Source organism: Sorex fumeus, unplaced genomic scaffold, assembly GCF_029834395.1.
Source record: "Sorex fumeus unplaced genomic scaffold, SorFum_2.1 ptg000014l, whole genome shotgun sequence".
Taxonomy (NCBI): Eukaryota; Metazoa; Chordata; class Mammalia; order Eulipotyphla; family Soricidae; genus Sorex; species Sorex fumeus.
In genome coordinates, this window is record NW_026606071.1 from 26200356 (window position 1) to 26221859 (window position 21504).

The window sequence follows — 21504 nt, forward strand, 5'->3', positions numbered from 1 at the left end:
CAGGGTTCACTCCTGGGGACCATATAGGGATGCCTAGGTCAGACATGTAGAAGGCAAGTGCTCTACCCACTGTACTTATCATTCTGGCTTCTCATTTTAAAGATTTAAAGCAAATTGTGATGGTTAATTTTATGTGCCAATTTGGTGGTACCTTTGTCAAGATATTTGGTTAGATATTGTTCAGGCTATTTCAGTAAAGGTACTTTTGGATGAAACAATCTTTATATCTGTGGACTTTGTGTGAAACAAATTAACCCTTCCTTATGTTGGTGGGCTTCATTTAATCAGTTGAAGGCCTTAATAGACTGACCTCTCCTAGCAATAAGGAGTTTCATTAGTAGACTGGTTTGGAATTCAAATTGCGACTATTCCTTGAATCTCCATATTATCACTTTATCCCTTCAGATTCAGCCTAGCAACCATGAGTACATTGACCCATTTGTTAATCTCTAGGTACATATACACATAATGAAATCTCTATGTACAAATACACACAAACATAACTATGATCAGTTTCCCTCAAGAACTACAGTACCCAAACATAAGAAAAATCTTGGACATTTATTGACTCTGGATATTAGGGTTATTCATTCATGAAGAGTCATGGATGGTGACTGTATTACCTTCTGGACTCTTAAAATTATGGAGGCATTTAAAAATAATTTCCCCCAGACACTGGAGAGATAGTATAGCAGGTAAGACACTTACCTGGCACAGTGCTGACCTGTTAAGTTTGTGGCACCACATATGGCCCCCAGAGCACCACCAGTAGTGATTCCTGAGCACAGAGTCAGGATTAAGCCCTGAGCATTTCCAGATGTGCCCCCAAAAGCAAAAAAAATCAAAATATAACAGTAGATAAAAAAAATGAAAAGTAAGCAGGAATATCCCATTGGAAATGGATTAATCATAAACATAGTAATGTTCTTTCTACAGGAAAGTTGATTATGAGAGCTGACCTCTGGCCCAGAGCAGCATAAACAGTGCATAGTGGCACTTGGACCAATTCTCTTAGCTCTTCTGCTCCCCAGTTTCATGTATCAGCTACAAATGATGAGCCTGGTTAATAGCTACAAGAGCAGTTTTTTGCCTTAACCTATGGTTCCAAGAAGCTTAGGATGCACCCTTTATGTTTATGTTCATTCTTTTCCTTCAATACTTGGGGGAAACATTTGTTGGTTAAATATTTGTCCTACTTAATTCCTTGGCAAGATCTGGGAGACCCCTGAGCTTAGATGCCTCAAAAGCAAAGAGTGTTTGCTATAGCCCATTCTGATTTTGTAACTCTGTGTCAACCCTTTGAATTTCAGACTTACAAATTATAAAATATGCTGCCTCTTGGTGTTGAGATAATTTCTTTTAGAACTACCTCCCCACTCAGCAGCGTGTGAGATTTAACTATAAATCTTAAATCTGAGATAAATAAATCTTGAGAGAGATCAACAAGATACAGATATTCTTCTGAACCCCCTGCAAGGCTGAGTCATTGGACCCCAGAGTGGGGTAAATAAGCCCAGCACCCACTCAAACAGAGCCCTGGCAGCCAAAACCCTCCACACTTCACAACTGCTGCCATGCTCCTGGCTAGACTCCGTGGCTCGGGATGAACCTCATCCAGAAATTATCTGTTGATGGGGCTGGAGCGATAGCACAGGGTGTTTGCCTTGCTCACGGCGACCTGGGTTCGATTCCCAGCATCTCATATGGTCCCCCGAGCACCGCCAGGAGTAATTCCTGAGTGCATGAGCCAGGAGTAACCCCTGAGCACCGCCGGGTGTGACCCAAAAAGCAAAAAAAAAAAATTATCTGTTGAAAAACTCAGATATGCAGGTTTTATGACTGAAATCTGCAGGCTTTCACAGAGTTGGGGATGGGCTACCTAGTTCCATCTTCCTGTACTTCCAGAAGCCCTGGCGGCAGTCATGCACACACCCCAAAATACCACCTGCTTAAAAATTTAACTCTGGCTGTATTGCTTCATTAAAAAATTTGGAGTTTCTGGAGTGATGTCTCAAATTCTACAACACTGGTGACCCAGGAGTAACACACCAGATTGGATGGGATGTAATGTAGAAGGCATCAAATCTTGATTAACGAATTATCAACACAGCAGGCATAATCTGTAACAACATCTTGGTAATCCCTTGGTAATACAAGGGTTTAATAGCTCCATGGTGAGATATACAATCTTCTCTAAATTCCTTCTGAGGAAACATTTTCTGATCATTCTTTTAGCAAATTATAACAAGCAATATGAAATAAATTATTGAGGCCTGCGCTATGGGACTAGGCTTAAGGAGTGGTTGGGAAAATTAGAGATATTGGTGGCAGGAAAGTGCAATGATGGTGGGATTTGTGTTGGTGTATTGAATGTCTGTTACACGTCATGAAAATTTTACAAACCACAGTGTTTACATAAGGCATAAGGGTAAAATAAAATTTTAAAAAATATTAAATCTGAACATCTCTTACCCCTAAATAATAAGGAGATCCTGTCACACCATACTTAGCTGTGTTATATTGGACAAGGGAATTTGCTTTTCTGTGCTTCCTCCTCTGTAAAACAAGTATTGAATGTTCAGGGAGGACCCTTCCATCTGTAGAATTCTTGAACTTGCATGTATTCAGTAGCAATTCCTGGTTGAAAAAGGACAAATTGACCGGACTTAATTATTCTAAATTTGAATTCAACGAGTCACTTTTTTTTCTGTCTATAGAGCTTTTAAGGAAAACAAGGGTCTGGCTAGAAATGCACACAAATGAGCTGCTGGAAAGATGTCAGATGTCAGCTGTCTCAGGCATAAACTATTTCAGGGATCCCTGTGTGCCCCCCACCCCAAGTTACAGCATTTAACCCATAGATCAAGCCTCAAAGACAATGCAGACCCTCTGCCACCTCCTCAGTGCTGGTTTTCTCAGACTGAGGTTTATGAGGTACCGGCTCTTTTTTTTTTCTCTTTGGGGTCACACCTGGCAATGCACAGGGATTTCTCCTGACTCATGCACTCAGGAATTACTCCTGGTGGTGCTCGGGGGACCATATAGAATGCTGGAAATCGAACCTGAGTTGGCCGCATGCAAGACAAATGCCTACCCGCTGTGCTATCACTCCAGCCCAGAGGTGCCGGCTCTTAACAAATTCCCCATTCAGTATCTCTCACCGCCCAGACACCATTCCAGTGCTTTTCTTCTCTCTAGCTGATCCGGTGTCGTATCTGAGTATCAACGGGCCGGAAGCTCACAGACAGTAGGAAAACAGATGCTTTTTTCCCTGTTGGTTGCTTGGCAACAGTGACTGCGTGGAAATCATGTGTTTCAAACACCCACACACAACTTGGAAGGAAAAAAAAAAAAAACGAAGTCATGCATTCAGAAGAGGACTGTGGTCCTGACCCAGAGTTCACGTATCTTTGTACTGGAGTAGGCTTTGGTTTCACATCTAAATGATTTATCAGAAAGCTGAGAGGATGGGAGGGGTCCATCTTCCCAGAGTTGTTGCTTTGCTGTTGTTTTATTTTGTTTAATAGCACTTGATAGAAGACTCAAAGTCTCTAGTTGAAGAGGGATTTCTGGGAAGACTCACAAATATTGAAAACCCCTAGGCACTTAGGGCGATTCTCCTTGGGAATATAGATAACAGAGCAATGGCAGTCCTAAAGAACCAACACTTTTGTTTAAGCCACTCCTGTGTCACTCCTGTGAGCACACTGCCTCTTCATATTAAGCATTTCTACTTGGCTGGAAGCTTGCAGGTGTTTTCTTATAGTGACCAGAATAAGGTTTAGACTCCTGAGCCTTGACCTGTGAGTTTCCTCCATGACCCTGCACAGAGGCAGAGTTTGTTCCAGTAAATCTAAACCTCGGATTCTACGACCAGTGCTAACCAGTTTTTATGTCCACTTTCATTCCATCACCTACCTTGTCTTTCAGTTACTTAATATCTCAAGCGATGAGGCCTAGAGAGATAGTACCAGGGCGAAGGTGCTTGCCTTGTATGCAGCCAATCATGTTTTGAATCCCTGACACTACAAGTGTTTCCTCGAGTACCACCAAGGATCATCCCTGAGTATAGAACAAGGAAAATCCACTGAGCATTGCTGGGCATGAGTCACCAAACCAAACAATAAAAGATAGTAAAACTCTAGATTTAAATTTTAATAGACTCCACATTGTTCACTTCACATTGAAATTAGACTGCACCCAGAAGAGTGCAGGTTTTGTGAGCCCACTGTATTTGCAATTTGGAAAACCTCTTTAAGAAAAAGAGAGCAGGGATTGGAGAGGTTAAAACATGGGTTTTTTTGCATGTGGTTCACCCTGGTTCAATCCCTGGCACAGTGTATGGTTCCCCACGTACCACAAAGAGTAACTTAAGCTTAGAACCCTGAGCACTGCCTGGTCTGGCCCAATTCTTTCCCTCCAAAAAGAAAACAAAATACTGTGAATAAAAAATTGAATGTTTGTTTAGAATCAATATTCACAAGCTAAGTCGAGAACTCAACATGATGAATGCCCTGCCACCTGAGTTGCGCAGGATGAAGAGAGCAGCTTGGAACACCTTCAGGAGCATCAAAGAAATAGCTAAGAGGACGAAGAACCTCTGGCTCTGGGCACATTTCTTTGACTCCACCGTTCTTCCTGCATTAACATACGCCTCAGAGACCTGGGCCCTACGAAAACAGGATGAGAACGCTATTTGGGTCTTCCAAAGAGGAATCAAGAAAGAGTTATGCTTGGAGTATCACGTTTCACTCAAGTGAGAGAAAGAATCCAGAGATCCAACCTCTGTTGACAATCGAGAATCAGAGATGCTGTCTCGTTTGCCAAGGAGTCAAAAATCAGATGGGCTGGACACGTAATGAGATTTGGAGACTAGAGCCATTACCGACTGGATTCCACAGGACATCAAAAGATCGCGTGGCTGCCTACCTACGAGATGGTCAGACGTCTTCGTCAAGACCCTGAAAGATTGATTTGAGGCTCTTCATGTCCCTGGAGTGAGCAGACGCCATTGGGCTACACTAGCACTCGGCAGGGATGAATGGAGACGTTACTGGCGCTTGCTCGAGCAAATCGATGAGTAACGGGATGTCAAGTGATCAAGTGATTCACAAGCTATAAATTTTAAAAAGTTAGTAAATAACACCAACATGAAAATATTTTTAAGTCACAGTATTAATTCTATCTTTATTTCTAATTGACATGCACTACATTTTTTTTCTTATATATCCTTTCATTAGCTTTTAATATGTGAGTTTGCAATATTACTCTCAGTGGAGATTAAAAAATAATTTACTATTCCCTTGAGAATATGACTGTTTACAGTCTACTTTTAATTATAAACAGCACTGTTTTTCAACGTACTAACTCCTTGTTAGTAACGCTTCTTGATAATGTTCTGGCTAGCATATTCCTAACTCAGGGAAAATCTCTGGAGGACTTTATTCAGGACCTTGTTAGAAAAAGTAATGGTAGTGTCTGGTATGAAAGTATGTTGTACTACTATTATACTCCAATACCCCTTGTCACTTGTGCCACCCTCACCTCTAAGCCCCACCATCCTAGTTGAGACTTTTGCTGCTACAGATAAGTAAGCTGAGTCAGTTGAATATTTTTCAGTCCAGTGCATACTTCTCATCTCAATACTTGGAGAAAAAATGAGGGTCCAGGGGCACAATAATCCATAAAGAATTGCTTGTTGCTAAGACTCAATGTTAGTGCAAGTAATGCTAATAGTGTGCTACCATGACCACTGTGATTACAATGATAGGACCACCACTAGGACAAGGAGAGTGATCCCAACCCACCCCCCCCCCCGCCCCCAGACTGTGACTTTCCCATATACTCTAGGGAGGACACATATAGCCATGGTTTAATGCAGGAAAATGGTGATCATCCTCCTATGTTTCTTTATTTTGTTTTGTTTTTTTTTTTTGCTTTTTGGGTCACACCTGGCATTGCACAGAGGCTACTTCTGCTCATGCACTCAGGAATTACGCCTGGTGGTGCTCAGAGGACCATATGGGATGCTGGGAATCAAATCCGGGTTGGCTGCGTGCAAGGCAAATGCCCTACCTGCTGTGCTATCGCACCAGCCCCCATTTATATGTTTCTTTAATTTTGAGAGGAAACCCACTCCTGATATGCCTTAATTTCAAGACATTGCAATGGAAAGACAAAACAATACAGCGGCCAAAACCATTTTTATTCCACAGTAAGGAATTCTCAGTTCTTATAACATCTTTGAGGCAGATGTAAAAATAAGGAAAGCAGGAGATTGAAGGGAGTATTTTGCTGGAGAAAGTAATTTTTCTCTTATTTTATAGATACTATATTTTCACCAGACATTTTACTGTTCTACATTAAATACGTTAAAATTTCCAAAGTATTTATGGTATCTGCAATATATTATATTGACTTGATATTATAGAATTACATTTATGTAGAAAACTGGTAAGAATTTTTATCTTCATCAAAATTTATATTATTGTTATTTAAAAGGCTCTGTACAATATAGTATGTGGAGTAACTGATTTTTAACTTCTGCATTATTTTATTAACTATGTGATTAAGTGATTTAAATTCTTTACTCTTACCTTTCTTTTTATAATGTGCCCTTAGTAACAATATACTTCATACTCATAAACTGTTCCAAATTTTAGAATTATTGTATGTCTGTGCACGTGCATGTGTGAGTGTGTAGTCTAGAAATTTATGGCTTTCACAAATGGTAGTAATACTTTTATGGTGTTTTCAGTTTGTTCAATTGAGTTTATTCATCTTTACGCTTCAAAAATATTCTCTTAATGAGTTTATGTTTAATCTATTTTGATGATAAACTCCTAAAATGTAAACATCATAGTTTTTATCTTTGTTTTTCTAAATATGATGCACTATAATGCTTTATGCTTATCAAACATTCACTAAATTTTATCTGACATGGGAAATATTTTGTGTCCTGATAGCTCTGAACACATCTAAAGAAATAATAATCTCTGCTGATGTTGATTTGTTTGTAGAAATATCTTATTGTTTGAGTGACTATAAACAAGTGATTAGCAGGGGTTGATGGGAGCGTTTTGAACATTTGCCTTAGATAAGGGCTCGGGGGAACCTTTCTAGCACATACAGAACATACAGTAAGTCAGTATAAATTAGCATATAATTTTTTCATGAGTGAAAGGCAAGTTTTACTAATTTTTGTGAATACCAGAGACCAAATATTCTAGGGTAAGAGGTCTATAATTGTGTGCATTGTGGGATTTAGACATGTCTGAACATATCTGCGAATATCAGGGGAACAGGAGTTGTGAGGTTACCAGGATTCTATTTGCACCGTTAGTTTTCAACATGAATACACTTCATAATCATCTGTAGATGTTATAAATTCCCATAGAATAATTAACTTGAAATCTCTGGGGGTAGAAGTCAGACCCTACAGCTTCCAATTTGCAGATCAAATTGAAAGCCACTGACAAGTAAAATACTGAGAGAAAACCTAGGTAATGCTTCATAATTGCAGTTTCAATAACATTTGGTTTAAGGAAAAATTTACTTAAAAAAAAAAACAGGCCATATTTACAGCATTCAGCTGAAGAGAAGAACAACATGGAGGGCGGGATCCACATATCCCGAAGGAAAAAAATAAATAAATAAAAAACAGGTTCCAAAAAGAGCCGAGATCATCGGGAAGCCCCAGATGGGGTAGGTACCGCATCCCGCCTCCCCCAGATGGAACCCCGGTGACCAGAAGCCTCTACAACCACAGCTCGAGTATGCGGGAACTTGGACTTTTCCTCAAAACTTTTCTCTCTATATACTAAGTGATCCATGGGAAGTAAACCACCCAACGTTTCTCTCTGAAAATCATAGTTAAGCTTGGAGCACGGCCACAGCCCCAGAAACACAAGGACTTAATGCATAACCCAGCAGCTTGGAGCAGAAAAGTGAACGGGCTATGCGTTAATCCAGGCCATCATGACTGTCCGGAGGGGAAAGGGTGTTGCCCCATTCGCCCTCTCCTCTCTGGAAAGAAAGATGGCGGCCACATGGGAGCCTAGTGGACAGCAGGTATGAGCCGGGGGTGTGGGGGCGACTAAAACCTCATGGGAAAGGGGGCGTTCCGGTCCGTCCTTCACGCCGTAACGAGGTCACCAGTTGCCCCCCGCGAGCGGCTCTCCCGCACAGCCACGGCCCCAGAAGCACAAGGACTTAATGCAGAACCCAGCAGCTTGGAGCAGAAAAGTGAAAGGACTATGCGTTAATCCAGGCCATCATGTCTGCCCGGAGGGGAAAGGGTGTTGGTCCCTTCCACCCTCCTCCCTCTGGAAAGAAAGATGGCGGCCACATGGGAGCCTTGTGGCCACAGGTATGAGTCGGGGGTGTGGGGGCAACTAAAACCTCATGGGAAGGGGGGCGTTCCGGTCCTTCCTTCACGCCCTACCGAGGTCACCAGTTGCCCCCCACGAGCGGCTCTCCAGCACGGCCACGGCCCCAGAAGCACAAGGACTTAATGCAGAACCCGGCAACTTGGAGCAGAAAAGTGAACGGACCATGCATTAATCCAGGCCATCAAGTCTGCTGGAGGAGAAAGGGTGTTGCCCCATTCGCCCTCTCTTCTCTGGAAAGAAGGATGGCGGCTGCATGGGAGCCTTGTGGACAGCAGGTATGAGCCGGGGGAGCGGGGGCGACTAAAACCTCATGGGAAGGGGGCGTTCCGGTCCGTCCTTCACACCCTACCGAGGTCGCCAGTTGCCCCCCACGAGCGGCTCTCCAGCACGGCCACGGCCCCAGAAGCACAAGGACTTAATGCAAAACCTGACAGCTTGGAGCAGAAAAGTGAACGGACTATGCGTTAATCCAGGCCATCAGGTCTGTCCGGAGGGGAAAGGGTGTTGCCCCAGTCGCCTTCTCCTCTCTGGAAAGAAAGATGGCGGCCACATGGGAGCCTTGTGGACAGCAGGTATGAGCGGGGGGTGTGGGGGCGACTAAAACCTCATGGGAAGGGGGACGTTCTGGTCCGTCCTTCACGCCCTACCGAGGTCACCAGTTGCCCCCCACGAGCGGCTCTCCAGCACGGCCACGGCCCCAGAAGCACAAGGACTTAATGCAGAACCCGGCAGCTTGGAGCAGAAAAGTGAACGGACTATGCGTTAATCCAGGCCATCAGGTCTGTCTGGAGGGGAAAGGGTGTTGCCCCAGTCGCCTTCTCCTCTCTGGAAAGAAAGATGGCGGCCGCATGGGAGCCTTGTGGACAGCAGGTATGAGCCGGGGGACTGGGGGCGACTAAAACCTCATGGGAAGGGGGGCGTTTTGGTCCGCCCTTCACGCCCTACCGAGGCCACCAGTTGCCCCCCACTAGCGGCTCTCCAGCACGGCCACGACTCCAGAGCACAGAAACCAATTTCTTAACTATTTGAATTTCAGTAGAAATACTTCCAGGGTCAATAAGTAAAATAGCAGAAATCCAAAACCAACATATAATTCTTGAACCCAGCTGTTGACAGCAAATCACTTCACAATGCTTTGTCAGCATGTCTGACTTGGGGGGGTTGGTAAACTCTAAATAATAGTGGTGAATCTTTTATTGAAACAATGAATCTAATCAAAGCAGATAGAGTGTTAACTAGAATTCATCTGCCCCACAGGGACTGGGAGGGGTGGGGGTGGGGTTTTATTGGGGTTCTTCATGGTAAAAAATAAGTTTTGGTAAAGGGAAATGTGCTTGATATTTGCATGACTGAGACCTAAACCTGAAAGCTTTGTAACCTTTCCCATGGTGATTCAATAAATAAATAAATTTAAAAAAATAAATAAATAAATAAGTTAAAAGGAAAAAAAAACAAAAAAAAAAACAAATTAAAAACCACAAAATAAAGAAATGGAGTTTTCTTTTCGTCTCTGGTTATTGTCACATACTAAATACACTGTCGAGAAATGTGACCGGCACTCAACCTATTATCAAAGAATGAGAACTCTGATGTCAAGTTGTTTATTATTATTATTGTTGTTGTTGTTGTTGTTGTTACATAACAATGAGCAACTTTAATAATCTGATCCTTTACCATTGAGGCAAGGAAACTTTAGTTTTTCACAAATCCTTCCCCCAAACCTTGAAAAGATCCATCTGGTGCTTTTGTTATTCTTATTCTTCCGCGACTATAGTTGCTGCCATGCTTCCTTGCTTACCACAACCATTTCTTTCTACTTGCATCCTGTTCACCACTTTAATCCATGTGGCCGGAGACTCAGTCTTCTCAGGACTCAGTCTTAAAGTCAACCCCAATCCATGGGGCAAGACTTATCCTTGAGTCACTGTCTCAGGTATAGAAAAAAAAATCTACCCCCAAGCAAATCCAAATTCATTTTCCTCTTTCAGATTCACAATTCAGGCAGAAGAGTCCAGTGCTAAGACATTTAGTTTTGCCTTACATGTAGCTATTCCAGTTCCAGTTCAGTTCCTGGCTGGAGGAATAGCACAGCTGGTAGGGCTTTTGCCTTGCACGTGGCTGACACAGCCAACCGGAGTTCGATTTTTATTCTTCCGCCCCTCTTGGAGAGCCCGACAAGCTACCGAGAGTATTTCGCCGGCACGGCAAAGCCTGGCAAGCTACCTGTGACGTATTTTATATGCCAAACACAGTAACACAATGTTACTGTCACAATGTTACTGGTCAGTTTGACCAAATTGAACAACAGGAGGACAGTGACAGTGACATAGTACCACAAACACTGGTCAGAGTAGCAGAAGCTCCCTAAGCCCCAAACCCAAACTCAACCCCCAAAGAAGTCACAATTTATTGCTGTCTGATGCTCTTGGAAACTCACAGATCTGATAATACTGATTTTGCCTTTTGGTTGGGGTTCTCAGTTTTAAGCCTTTTTTCTGAAAGACTTTACTCTATGGTTGTTTTGTTTGTTTATTGTCATTTCAGGAATTGAATCCAGAGCCTCAAGCTTACAGGCCAGCATTCTACCACTGATAAGAGAGTTTGTAAGTCTGTAACTGTATCTCACGGTGATTCATTAAGACAAATTTAAAAAAGACAAACTCAGCACTTGTCATTGAGTAAGGCATTTACTCATGTTGTTTATGGTTACCCTCTACTTGATTAAAAAAGGTATGTTTAGTCCCAGCTTTCTAAGGAATTTTATGCATTCACAATAACGAATTAATGTTTCATGTGTATTAAATGTTTTATGTCTGATTAAATGGGGTTTTTTACATCTGCAGAGATTTTTATTGTAATCTTTTATCTATTGATACAGACATTTAAGCAGTATCTATAATTTATTTCTTAACACAAAGCCAACATTCTCCTTCTTCATATCAAACACAATATCATTCTTTTATATTTTAATTTTAATCTTTTATCTTTCATTCTATTTATTCTATCTTTTATTCAATTTTAATTTTTTATTGAGTTTTTCCCCTTAAATTTTTCTTAATTCTCATCACTCTTACTAAATTTTTATTTATAGGACTTATCTATTTTCTGTAAGTTTTTTAGTGTAAATAAAAAGTGTTAATGTACAGACATTCATAATATTGTTAAAATGTATACACCTGTAAAAATGATATGGTTTATGAAAATTATTTAGCAATTTATCATTGATGCATAATTTTGTGGAACTCCAGGAGATTAGCTTATTCACCTATATGTGTGTAAGGTGTCACCCCCTCCACAAAAAAGGGGAGATCTCTCCCATATGTAAAATAAAAAAGAAATAAGGGAGCAGCATATGGTTAAAGTCATCAGAACTGAAAGTTTAGTCTATAAACTGAGTTTTCATGGGGAACTGGGGCTGTTGGAGGGGTCCTTGGAACACCCATGGAGCGATGCAGGCAGGCTCTCTGGTTGCCAGTATGGTCTTGGAATAATATGAGCTGATAGCACAGTGGGTAGGGCATTGCCATGCACGTGTCCGGCCTGTGTTTGATTCCTCCATCCCTCTCGGAGAGCCCAGTAAGCTACCGAGAGCATCCTGCCCGCATGGCAAAGCCTGGTAAGCTATCCATGATGTATTCGATATGCCAAAAACAGTAACAACTAGTCTCACAATGGAGACGTTACCTGTTACTGGTGCCTGCTTGAGCAAATCAATGAACAACGGGAGAATAGTGCTACAGTGCTATAATTAGCAATATTGTAAATCCCAGTACCACAATAAAAAAAATTCTAAATAACTATTCAAAAACCACAAAAATGACTTTAAACCAAATGCAAACACTTGTGGCATTTGCTTCTTTAATGTAACGAGGGGCTTGAGCTATAGCACAGCGGGTAGGGCATTTGCCTTGCATGCAGCAAACCCTGGTTGGATTCCTCCGCCCTTCTTGGAGAACCTGGCAAGCTACCGAGAATATCCTGCCCGCACGGCAATGTCTGGAAATCTCTCCATGACGTATTCGATATACCAAAAACAGTAACAAGTCTCACAATTTGTTGTGAGACGTTACTGATGCCCTCTTGAGCAAATCGATGAACATTTAGAGGACAGTGCAGTGTTACAATGTAATGAGATTATAGTGATATTTCATGACATTTCTCCTAAAAGTCTCTGTTGGAAAAAGTAAACATGCCTCCCCACTAAAGCACTATATTATTCCAAAATACAAATACTACATAATAGACTTAAGACCCCTCTGTGGAGAGAATTAATGTTGTTTGTAATTGCTGCAATTAGCAATTCAGTAGACACATTTCATTTTTCTGCAAATATAAATTTAACTTTTTGAATAAGCTTGTCCTTAACATAAGTTTCTTGTAGTATCATTGCTGAATCCCAGGGTGGGTACATTTAAATCTGGATTGAAACTATTACAATGACTCTTTCTACAACTCTTCCCTGACAGGTGGCAATAGCCTCACTCTTTACCATCCTGTTTGGTTCTCTGGATGGATATCAAGTACCTCACCTATTCCCTGTATGACTGGCAGAGAGCACCAGGAGTTTGGTTGAGCAGCCGAAGCTTAATATTAGCACATATTTCTTTTTGTTTTGAGGTGTTCTTTTTTGCGGGGGAGGGCGAGCACACCAGGTGATACTCAGAGTTTACTCCTGGCTCTGCCCTCAAGAATTACTTTGTTTGAGACTGGCACACATTCGAAAGAACAAAAGCAACCAGTGCTGGCGTGGATGTGGGGGAAAAGGGAGGCTCTTTCATTGTTGGTGGGAATGCCCACTAGTCCAGCCTTTCTGGAAAACAATATGGACAGTCCTTCAAAATCTAGAAATTGAGCTTCCATATGACCCCGCAATACCACTTCTGGGAATATATCCTGAGGATGCAAAAAAGCACAGTAGAAATAACATCTGTACCTATATGTTTATTGCAGCACTGTTCACAATAACCAAAATCTGGAAAAACCCAAGTGCCCTAGAACAGATGACTGGTTAAAAAAATTTTGGTACATCTACACAATGGAATACTATGCAGCTGTCAGGAGAGATGAACTTTGCTTATAAATGGATAGACATGGAGAGTATCATGCTAAATGAAATGAGTCAGAAAGAGAGGGACAGACAGAAGAATTGCACTCATTTGTGGAGTATAAAACAACATAACATGAGGCTGACTCTTAAGGATAGTAAAGACAGGACAGAAAGATTGCTCCATAGCTGGAAGCCTGCCTCATGAGCAAAGGCTCTGCAGAGTCTGATCCAGAAAAAGATGTAAAAGCAGCTTTGTGCACTTGGGGTTTCTGAAGTAAGCATTTCCGTTCAGGTGCTTTGGGTTTCTTTCATAATGCTCTGTATTATAAATAATCCTGCTAAGCACATTTCCTAACCTCAACAGCAGTTCGTATTCTGTTTATAGTCCGATTACAAGCGTTAGTAGGTCAATTGTAGATATCTGACCTAGATAGTGCTCAGGAAACACTCTCTTCCTCAGAGAAAGTAAACAGAGGTAATCTTTCAACCCTAAAGCATCGTCTTTGGCTTTCCCAGAACTGAAGGAGCAAGAGTGCTCCATTGAACTCAATTGCCAGGTATGAGAGCTCCATTACTGCTCAGAGTTCATGGGGTAAGTGGATAGCAGGTGTTCTGTGTCTGCTGGTTCTCTAATTCACACAGTGCTCTCTTATTCCTCAAATACCACTCTTACTGTCTCAGGATTCCCCATCTTTTTTCTGTGCTGGCAATTAAAACGCAACATTTGCCATGACACGTCTCTGTTTCCTTGGAGAAGTTACCCAGATTTTCAAACATGGGAGTTGGACTGAAGTGGTCTGAGTATTTGCCAGGATGCATGTATCCAAGGGCATGATTGTTTGTGTTGTGTATGGACAAATGATAGGACTTGCTAGGCAATTCCTAGAGAAGAGATTTCTTTCCCTTCTCTCCAGACTTCCGTTCTGCTCCTTCTTCCTATCTTCCCCCTGTTTTGCTCAACACAATTTGACTCAGAGCTGGTGAGATTCTCTCATAGACTCTGGGGTTTGGAAATTGTTCCAAGGAGAGAATGTGGCTGTTTTCATTGGCTTGTTTCCTAAGGCAACTGGTTGAGTAAGAGTTATATGAATTCTGTCATAAACTCTTTGTACACATAAAGATTGCTAATCTTTGTATTAGATAATTCCAAGGAAATGTTCTTTAGGATTAAAGTTTTTCTATTTTAGCTGGGAGCTACAAAAGCTGTTCTGAAGAGAAGAAGTTCTAGAGGTGGGGGAAATTATGCTCAAAGATGATTCCATTGTGAATTTCTTCTGCCAGGTATAGTAAGCTATACCTGAAACCTCATGGCAAGTACCAGGCAGAACCATTTGGTCCTCTTAAATTATTCAAAGGATTCAATATATCACCCTGTCCTTGAGAATAAATTCAAGTCTTTATGAAAGTAAAGAAATATACGCAAAAATGTTATTTTTATAAAGTGTGATAATAGGGATTAGAGAAAGAGTGCAATATGAGGATTTTTGCCTTGCACGCAGCTGACCCAGGTTCGATCCCTGGCACCCATATTGCTATCCAAGCACCAACAGGATTAATTCCTGAGTGCAAAGCCAGGAATAAGCCCCCAAACATTGCTGGATGAGTACCCTACTGTCATCCTCCCCCCAAAAAAAAACAAAGTGTGAGAAAAATCTGTGGCCATAAAGTTAGATGTCATTAGTACACCATTAAAAAGAGAATGGGCTGGAGCGATAGCACAGCAATAGGGCGTTTGCCTTGCACGAAGCCAACATGGCCGACCCGAGTTAGATTCCTTCGCCCCTCTCAGAGAGACTGGCAAGCTACCGAGAGTATCTCGACCGCACGGCAGAGCCTGACAAGCTACCTGTGTTGTATTTGATATGCAAAACACAGTAACAACAAAGTCTCATGATGGAGACGTTACTGGGCCTGCTCGAGCAAATCAATGAACAACGGGAGAACAGTGACAGGACAGGAAAAAGAGAATATTTTTATTATTTTTTTTATCATTGTGGCACAATAGTGTTAATGTTTATGCTTTTGGTGAATAACTTTACTGTACATCTACCTCCACCAAAGTGCCAAAGATCTTCTACTATGGCCCTTATGTCACTTCTAGTCCTCTCCTTCCCTCCCAAGCCCTTCATGCCCCTCCATCCCCACTTGGTAACCTCAATTCTGTAGTCAAATATGTTGGACTTTTTTTGTATTCACTGGCCACTGTCTACCTCTTGCTTTGTCTCCATAAATCCCACATGTTGGGGGCTGGATTGATAGCACAGTGGGTAGGGCGTTTGCCTTGCACTTGGCCGACCTGGGCTCAGTTCCCAGCATCCCATATGGTCCCCCAGCACCACCAGGAGTAATTCCTGAGTGCAGAGTCAGGAGTAACCCCTGTGCATTGCCAGGTGTGACCCAAAAAGCAAAAAAAAAAAAAAAAACCCAAACCCCCCCCCAAAAAACAACATAAATCCCACATGTTACACATGTTAGTGAGATCAGTAGCGTTCGTCTTTTCAAGAAGGAAATGTTTGAAGTAGCAGTTGTGAATGCATATATGTGGTGATGTTGTGGATCCATGTGGGTCAAGCCAGAAACATAATTTGGATGTCAAACACAATTGATCATAAAACTGTGTTTATTGGGAGAGGGAAGGGGACCTCCCAAAGCCAGGCTGCAGTTCAAGGCTACTTGGGCCCTGTGGTGCCTGGGTTTACCTGGGCCATCCTAGCAGTACTGGAGATCTCCAGGGCCATACCCTGTAATTTCCAGGAGACCAAGTAGTGCCAGGTATTGGACCTGGGTTAGGCATGTGATAGGCATATGCCATTACTGCTGTACCATCTTTAGGCCCTTTTTGTTTAGCATTATCCTCAGTATTAAAGAAAACTTGTGATCACCTAGCCAGGTGTGTTCCTGGCTGTTTTTGCCAAGGCCACAGCTGTGTCTACTCACTCTGCCTTTGGGTTAATTGGAAATGCTGCTGTAATTCAGAGTGTCCACCTACTTTGTCAGCCCTTAAGGCCAAACTCAGAGAACTTGTAAAACGGGAAGCTGGTATTTGACAAGCCTATAATCCAGAGTAGTTGTAGATTCTCTGTGCTTTTCTGACTGGGTTCTAGAACCTAGCTTTTAAACTCTAGGTCTTGCCCTCATATTGGGGGGGGGGGTCGTGTAATAAATATGTAGGTCATGTAAAATTTGGTGACAGTAAAAGTTTTCTGAATGTATAATGATAAATTATCAAAATCATTTTTTAATACATCTGACATGTTTCTGGCAGTGCTCACCTGTATTGTATTTCTTGAGTGAAAAGAAGTCTTCAGTAGAAAAGCATAAGAAACTCTGATCTAGGCGAAGACCTTTTACGAAGGACAATGGTATTTTCCATTGATAACAAACCCTTGAAGTCTTCGAATCTCTATAATCTGTGGGAAGCTTTATTAACAGTAGAATCTTAGATGCCAAGATCTCATGATTTGCAAACTTCATGCCTTGCTTTAGAGGCAGAACTCAAAATCCTTTCTGCAGATCCCAAACACAACAACCAGGTTCTAGGACTGAATTCAATTGTGTTTTTTATTTATTTTTTAAAATTTAAAAAAAAATTTTTTTATTAATTAATTTATTATTTTTTTTAATAGTGAGACATCATGAGGTACAGTTGCAGACTTACACATTTTTGTGCTTGGGCTTCAATTATACAATGATCAAACACCCATCCCTCCACCAGTGCGCACCTCCCACCACCACGGATCCCAGCATCCCTTCCACCCCCCAGCCCCCATCCCACCCTGCCTCTATGGCAGGGTATTTCCCTCTCTCTCCTTTTGAGTGCTGTGGTCTGCAAAAGAGGCATTGAGTAGCAATCATGTTTGGTCGATAGTCTACTTTCAGCATGCTTCTCCCATCCTAGGCGGATCCTCCCAACACCCTTTATTTGGTGTTCCCTTCTCTTTCTGAACTCCCTTTTCCCCTAACATGTGTGGTTGTCCTCCGGGTCATTGAGTAAAATTCCTGGTACTAATCTCTGCCATTCTTGGGTGTTAGTTTCCTACCCTGTCACTTTATGTTCCCCAGATGAATGCAATCTTTCTATGTCTATCCCTTTCTTTCTGAGTCATTTCGCTTAACATGATACTTTCCATGTAGTACCACTTGTATGTAAATTTCATGACTTCATCTTTTCTAACAGCTACATAGTACTCCATTGTGTAAATGTACCAAAGTTTCTTTAACCAGTCATCTGTTCTCAGGCACTCAGGTTTTTTCCAGATTCTGGCTATTGTAAAGAGTGCTGCAATAAACAGACAATTGCAGATGTCACTTTGGCTATACTTTTTTGCCTCTCTGGGATATATTCCCAGGAGTGGTATTGCTGGGTCAAATGGGAGCTCAATTTCTAGTTTTTTGAGAATCATCCATACTGTTTTCCAAAAGGGCTGAACCAGTTGGCATTCCCACCAACAGTGAAGGAGTGTCCCTTTCTCACCACATCCGCGCCAGCACCGGTTGCTTTTGTTCTTGTGGATATGGGCCAGTCTCTGTGGTGTGAAGTGATATCTCATTGTGGTTTTGATCTGCATCTCCCTGATGATTGATGGTGTGGAACATTTTCTCATGTGTCTTTTAGCCATTCGGATTTCTTCTTTGTCAAAGTTTCTATTCATTTCATCTCCCCATTTTTTGATGGGGTTGAATGATTTCTTTCTGTGGAATTGAACCAGTATTTTGTATATCCTTGAAATTAACCCTTTATCAGATGTGTAGTTGGCAAATATCCTTTCCCATTCTGTAGATTGTCTTTGTATTTTGGTCACTGTTTCTTTGGAGGTGCAGAAGCTTCTTAGTTTAAGATAGTCCCATTTGTCTATCTCTGTTTTCACTTGCTTGGCCAGCGGTGTGACATCTTTGAAGACACTATTAGCTTCTATGTCATGAAGGGTTTTGCCAACATTTTCCTCAATGTATCTTATAGATTCCGGTCTGATGTAGAAAACAATCCCATTCACAATTGTGCCCCAGAAAATCAAGTACCTAGGAGTCACCTTAACTAAGGAAGTAAAGGACCTGTAGAAAGAAAACTACAAAACTCTACTTCAGGAAATAAAAGAGGATACGAGGAAATGGAAAAATATCCCCTGTTCATGGATTGGGAGAATTAACATTGTCAAAATGGCAATACTTCCCAAAGCACTGTATAAATTCAACGCAATTCCTATTAGGATACCCATGACATTCTTCAAAGAATTGGAGCAAACACTCCTGAAATTTATATGGAACAATAAGCCCCCACGAATAGCTAAAGCAATTCTTGGGAAAAAGAAAATGGGAGGAATCAACCTCCCTAACTTCAAACTCTACTACAAGGTAGTAATAATTAAAACAGCATGGTACTGGATCAAAGGCAGAGCTGTAGACCAATGGAACAGGGTTGAATATACTGACGTTTCCCCCCCACCCCCAAGCATACGAACATCTAATCTTTGATAAGGGGGCAAGAAAAGTGAAGTGGAGCAGGGAAAGCCTCTTTAACAAATTATGCTGGCAAAACTGGATGGCTACATGCAAAAAAATGGGCTCAGATCTCTGCCTAACTCCATGTACAAAAGTAAGATCTAAGTGGATTAAAGACCTCAACATCAATTGTGTTTTTTAAAAAGACATTCCCTGAGAGGATGGTGCTGCCAGCAGGTCAATCTGTAACTGTGAGGCGAGTGCATCAGCAGCCTGATGGTGCCTTCAGACTTCCAGATACCCCCAAATTGCTGCTGTGCCTTTGGCCAGACCCCAAAAACTTGGGGCAGAAAGTAAACAGCCAAAAGTTAGGTATGTGAAAGACACACCCACAAACCACCTCGGGCTCAGCTATATAATTAGAGGCATGGCCTTTCTGGTTCCTGATCGAACTGCTTAACAGTCATGATTCCAGAGACTCAGAAACAAATCTTGAAACCCAATGGCTTTTGGCAGAAATGCGTCCAGTCCTTGCAGTAGGTTACCAGCGCTGTGCCACCTCAGGTGGGAATAGGTTTCTTGCCTTGGCCTGTTTCCTCTGGGGCCTCATGGGATGGGGGTGGAGCCAGCCCTTTCCTCCCCACGCCAAGGAGACCCCAAATTGCCACCCACAAACAGCCTGTCTGGCTCCTGATCAAGATGCTTAAGGGCCATGATCCCAGAGACTCAGACAGAAATCTCAAAACCCAGCGGCTTTTGGCAGAAATGTGTCTGGGCCCACAGTAGGTTACTGTCGCTGGGCCACCCCAGGGGGGAAAGGGTGCTGTCCTTCCTCCTGCTCCCTCTTGGCGGCTCGGTGGGTGGCCGCCATTCACCAGAGGTCACTGGAGAGTCAGGTTTGGGCCTGCAGTGAGGAGACACGTGGGGCCTCAGAATGAGTGTGGAGCCAGCCCTTTCCTCCCTGTCTCAGTGAGGCCCCGAGTTGCCACCCACAAACGGCCTTTCTGGCTCCTAATCAAGCTGCTTAACGGCCATGATCCAAGAGACTCAGGAACAAATCTCAGAACCCAGCAGGTTTGGGCAGAAATCCCTCCAGATTTAATTGTTAAAATTTCAGAATTTCAAAATCGCATGGCCACTGCTGCTGCCACACAACATCATATTTTATTCTTAACCAGCAATAGAAAACAAATTGTCTACTGTTGCCTTTTCAGCAGATCTGAGTGTGGGGGTAAAATCCCAAATAATAATGGTGGGTTTGGTATCAAAATATTGAATGTGATCAAAGTAGAGAGTAATGTGAAAATCATCTGCCCCACAAGTAGGGGGAAGGTATGGAATGGGTATATACTGGGGTTTTTGGGGGTGGAGAATGGGCACTGGTGAATGTCCGGGTGTTTCACTGTATGACTGAGACTTAAACCAGAAAGCTTTGTAACTGCTCTCACAGTGATTCAAAAAATTAAATTCACTGTATCACTGTCATCCTGTTGTTCATCGATTGCCTCTAGCAGGCCCCAGTAATGTCTCCTTCATCCTAGCCCTGAGATTTTAAAAAGTGCCATATTCGAGGCTCTTTCAGGGTCAGGAGAATGAGACCCATCATTGTTACTGGTTTTTGGCATATTGAATACGACACGGGGAGTTTGCCAGACTCGGCCGTGTGGGCAGAATACTTTTGGTAGTCTGCCAGGTTCTCCAGAGTAAGAAATAGATGATCAGATTTGCAGCCGCACTTCTGGGAACAGGGTTTTATTGTCCCGCACACCTGGGCTCGTCAGCCAGTTCCTTCATGCGTGAGGCTCATCCGAATGTGTAGAGAATGGTCTTAAGCATGGCTGTGGCTGGAACCAGAGGTCTTCAACTGCTCGGGCTCTGCTCGGGGTGGGGAGGGAAAAATGAAAAAAAAAATGAAAAAAAAGTAAGGTGGAGTTCATGCCCAATTTAATCAGCTAATCAGTGGCTGAATAAATAGAGTACTCCTACATTAAAAAAAAGAAGAAGAAGAAACTCTGATCTAGGTGAAGACCTTTTACGAAGGACAATGGCATTTTTCATTGATAAGAAACCCTTGGAATTCTTCGAATCTCTATAGTCTGTGGGAAGCTTTATTAACAGTGGAATCTTAGATGCCATGATCTCATGATTTGTAAACTTCATGCCTTGCTTTAGAGGCAGAACTCAAAATCTTTTCTGCAGATCCCAAACACAACAACCAGGTTCTAGGACTGAATTCAATTGTGTTTTTTAAAAAGACATTTCCTTCACCGCCCTGTCTATACACCTGCCAGAATTCGATTTGGCATCTAAAAAGATGAAATTTAGAATTTTTGATTGGCACATTGTGGGGGAGAAAAATTCTCCCTATTCAGCTCAGTTATTCTCTGGCTGCTCAAATAATGAAATTAACAGTAGACAAATGAACAGGCTAATTTTGCATGTACAGGGATCCCACATTGACATCATGGGAAAGAAAAATAAAATTAAGTGTATATTCTGAACTATGCTGCAGTTTGTATCAATTATAATCAAACACTTTTGTTTTTAAGAATCTGGTAACAATCCCAAGTTTGCCTTGGAAGAAACAAATGAAAAGGAACAAGTTTTCTACACAATGTCCCCAATGTG